Here is a 4826-nt window from a genome sequence, read left to right as displayed (position 1 = left end):
GAAGCCATGCTGGATCACCGCCTTGAAGAGTTTAGTCGAATAAATCGACCCCAGTACTTATTTTTTAAGCCTGGTACTTATTCTATGAGTTACTTTTACAGAACCGTAGTTGTGAGGACAAACACAAACATAAGGACACGCAAACACACCCACACACACGTGCCCCCTCTTGTTCATCATCGTCCTCCAAGCAATAACAGAGGAATTTAAGACGGGCTGCTCCTGGAAGCTCCTCTATGCCTTGTTCTTATAGCCGAATCACTACTTAAACTAGAGAAGAAATTTCAGGCGTGGAGGCAAGGTCTAAATTCAAATGGCCTTAGAGTTAATCTAGCAAAAATCAAAGTCTTAGTAAGTAGGTGAGCAGACAAATCACAAATTCTTTCAGATATATGGCTCTGCTCGATCTATAGAAAAGGCGTTTGGTTGAAACGCCATACGATCTACCTGGCGCAAGCTATGGACACATAAGCGGTGCAGCAATATCAGAGGAAGTTTAACTGGGAGTATAGTTTTTGTGTGTGGAAGGTGCACAGGTACAATAAACACTAAAAATGTGCGCAAAATAGACTCCATCAACTGCCACTGGGGTAAGCTAGAGGTAGTAGATAGCTTCTGTTATCTCGGCGACCAAGTTAGTAGCGGAGGTGGATGCTCTGAGAACGTAGCTGTGAGAATAAGAATAGGCTGGGAAAAGTTCAAAGAGTTTCTACCTCTACTGGCAACAAAGGACCTCTCCCTCAGAGTGAAAGGCAGACTGTATGATGCCTGTTTGCGAACAGTTATGCTACATGTCAGTAAAACATGGGCTGTGACCACCGAGGACATGCGTAGGCTTGAAAGAAATGAAGCTAGTATGCTTCGCTGAATGTGCAATGTTAGTGTGCATGTATGACAGAGTGTTAGCATCTTGAGAGAAAAGTTGGGCGTAAAAGGTATCAGATGTAGTATGCAAGAGAGACGACTGCGCTGGTATGGTCATGTGTTGCGTATGGACGAGGACATACCGATCTCTAACTGTGGAGTGAACCTGTGATAGAAGTAGACCCAGGAAGATATGAGACGAAGTGGTGAAGCATGACCTTCGAACTGTGGGCCTCACAAAGGCAATGACTAGAGATCTATATGCCGTACTTGAGAAGATCCGTCAAGTCAAGTGAAATCGTAGCCGTGGCCGATACTGGGATCACGTAACTGGCACCTTTCGAGCATTGACCCTCACGGAGACAAGGTGACCGATGCCGGTGGCATGTAAAAGACATCTTTCGAGTGTTGGGCCTCACGGGGGCAAGGACAAACGACCGAGACCTTTGGAATTATGCCATGCTTGAGAAAAAGACCCATCAAGCCAAGTGAAATTGTGGTCGCAGCAGATACTAGCGTCACACAAATGCCATCCATGCTGGTGACACGTAAAAATACGTAAACACAGAGATAAGTACAGGACAAAATACCAAAGGAAATCCATATATACACGAACTGACTTCTTTCGGCTTCCGTCTACCAGATCCACTCACAAAGCTTTGTGGGCCCAAGCTATAGTAGAAGACTCTTGCCTGTGATTCCACGCAATGGGACTGAACCCGGAATCATGTCGTTGAGAAGTAAACTTCTTACTGCACAATCACATCTGCGACTATATCACGAGCGTAGCTAGAGTATATGCCGCTCGGGGCGACCCTTCTGTTTGCCGCCCCTGGAACCCACAAAAAACACATATTGCCTACAGCAGAGCCAAAGGTGGTGCTCCTTTAAAAGTGCTGGCTCTACCGCTCCCCTCGCTACGCTAGTGGCCTATATACAGCCATGCGGTTGTGTGTGTGTGTGTGTGTGCGCGCGCGCGCGCGCGTGCATGCATGTGTGTGTGTATGTGAATTATTTGGATTTATCCAATAATCTTTTACTCTAGAATTTCTGCACTCGACGTCTGGCTGGTTTTTCAGATTCTGAGTACTTCCCCAACCCTCGTTAAAACCATATACGGAGGTTGAACCGAAAGTAACGTAAAAGTATGCATAACTTATTAATTGATACAAGTTTAAATTACACTTGTTGGGAATGTAACTCTCCTACTATACAAAAGTATTTCACAATATAAGCGGTTAAATAACTCAACTTTCGAATCCTCTTTGAAAAGATTCCAACGTGTACTGTTTTAGCCACTTCCTTGCAGCCAATTCACCTCATCAGTCATCAAATTGTTGTTATCATGGACTGTCTTTCATTTGGATCGAACAGCTGAAAGTCGAAAATAACCAGAGTTGTACAGCGAAAGGGGAACCACTGACCAACCCAGTTTGTTAACCATCTAGCTTGTTTTCAAAGGTATGTGTGGGTGTGCATTGTCATGATGAATGTGAACCGGTGTTCTTGAATTGGTGATTTTTGTTCGGTGCCTTCCTTCTAACGGCTTCTCAAAACGTGTCGAGTCTTAACGTACTGCTCATTATTCACGTACAACCAAGTTCCAGAAAATCAAGGAAACTCAACTGCTGCATAATCAGCCAAACACCACGAGCAAACCACCATAGTTTCACGTAATCGGTCTATTAATTGACCAATCAGCATGAGAATGTGGCGTGACCTGGTTTTTCTCAAACGTTAATTTGATTTCTGGTCTCCTATTAAAACCGTTTGGCGCGCAGCCTAAACAGCAGACGGTCAAAGGCTGACCACCAAGGACCTCTGTCGTCACGGAGAATTGCGCCGTTAACTTCGTATATTCTGGGACCAACCGCATGTTATCACACTGATAGCTTTCTAAAATTTCATACCAGTTTGTCCCTCTCCCTGTCAGCAAACATTTATGTTGTTCATTGCAAAAAACCAACACCAATATCTTTGTGTCCGGCAATAAATATTTCATTTAAATGTTTACAGGCTTGCTTCAGCTATTCATGCAGCCAGCACAATATATCTTCGTTGACCAGCTCAATTCGAGTAACAAGCCACCCTCGCGACACATGCATGCCCTCTTCGTCAAGAACTCTATGACAGAATGTGCTTCTGCTGGGAATCCATTATTATGTGTCTGCAATGAAGAACATGAAGAGTTACTCTGCCAATATGAGCAATTTAAACAACTTGTAACAACGGAGTCACAAAATGCATCGAAGGCATACGATTCTTTAGTGGAGAGTCACCAAATCTAACGACGGAATTAGATGTGAAGAAGCATTGGTGAAATGAACGAAGATCAATATTAATTAATTATCAAGATGGCCATTTGTTAAGTTAATTATAATATTAGTCATTACAATACATAAAATACTAGCAGTATCGCCCGGCGTTGCTCGGGTTTGTAAGGGAAATAACTATATAAGCATTTTTAGAGATGTAAAGTATAATAGCCATCTCAATATGGCTAACAACAAAGGGGGGGGGTACTGTAGCTTTTTACGTTCTGAGATTTAATAAATTTTTAGAGAGTTACTTCCCTTATATATGCCAAAAATGCATTAAAAATGGGGAAAAAATGATGGTAAATTTTTTTTTAAATCGTAGACTCATCGTAGACGCGCGCTAATACCCAGAAGGGCTCGATATGAATCACGACTATAAGATACCCGGTTTTGGTTAAACTGCACCGTAAAATGTGGGAGTAGTTAGGAATCTAAATCGTAGGAGACAGACACCACACAACCTCACTTTTAAATATAAAGATATACAACTTCGTCGAGTTGTTTATGAGTGCACAGTTTGTTTGTAGATCTCCAGTCCATTGTATATGATGGTTAGTAGTTTCATCTCTGTGGTAGCTAGCAAAAAAGACAGAGCAAAAGGAATGTATGCAGATAGGGTAACAGTTGTGCTCTCGCGCTCATGACAGGACATATATGAAGTGTGGAAGACAGACATGCTCTTCGACTGGAGATGGTTCGATCACAAAGAGAAAGAGAAAACTTGCTCCCCAGCCAGACGCTGGATAACTGAAAGAAATCGACTGATATTTGGCTGTGTATTTATAATCACAGCCAAATTATAAATACGATAGGATTCTTCACAATATCAGGTTTGAACCGTGAATGCCTCGGAAAAGGTCTAGGACGTCAATCTATTCACATTAATCTCCTAGTGCAGATAGGCTAAGACAATGGACCGAGAACTTGTTTGACAAGAGGAAAAATGTGGATTCATTTTCGAATCTTAGCTTAGGTGTTCTTTAGCTGTTCACTACAGACCTCGATCAGTTAAGAATAAAGTTATACTCGATTTTGCATTACTTTCGGTACAATCTTCCTCTGTATGTATGTGTGTGTGTGCGCGCGTGTAGTTATATAACAAGTCTGAGAAAAAGCAGTTTCGTGCTAAAGAGCCTTCCAAGTTTCAAAGGTAAGTTACAAGACATCTGAAAATACTGCATCCGGTTCACGAGTTTCACAGGGTGCCGTAAAAGAAAACCGGCTAGCTCTTGCCTCATTGGAAATCCTCTCACCATAAAGGGAATTTCCTACATACCCAGCGCTTACACACATCCATACATATATATATATATATATAAATATACCCTCACAAATTTATTTAAAAGACCCTTCACAACTCTCTTTTTCCCCTCACTCCACCTCACCTTTACCCCTTCTTTATTCTACAATCACATATACAAAAGATTGGATGGAGAGTAACCACTAAATGCTGACATGCGGGACAATGACTTAAAGGACCAATTTAAGGAATATAATACCGATGGTCTTAAGAACCAGCCTTTTTTTTATTTTGCTTTTACTGTTTTTTTTTTTTCATCCATGGGATTGTTTTACATTGCTGAGACTAAGTGTAGTGTTTTCAGACCTATTCTTAAAAGGAGTCCAAGCTATACTCTTCAGCTC

Source organism: Octopus sinensis, linkage group LG5 (assembly GCF_006345805.1).
Source record: "Octopus sinensis linkage group LG5, ASM634580v1, whole genome shotgun sequence".
Taxonomy (NCBI): domain Eukaryota; kingdom Metazoa; phylum Mollusca; class Cephalopoda; order Octopoda; family Octopodidae; genus Octopus; species Octopus sinensis.
This window is presented reverse-complemented; position numbering follows the sequence as displayed.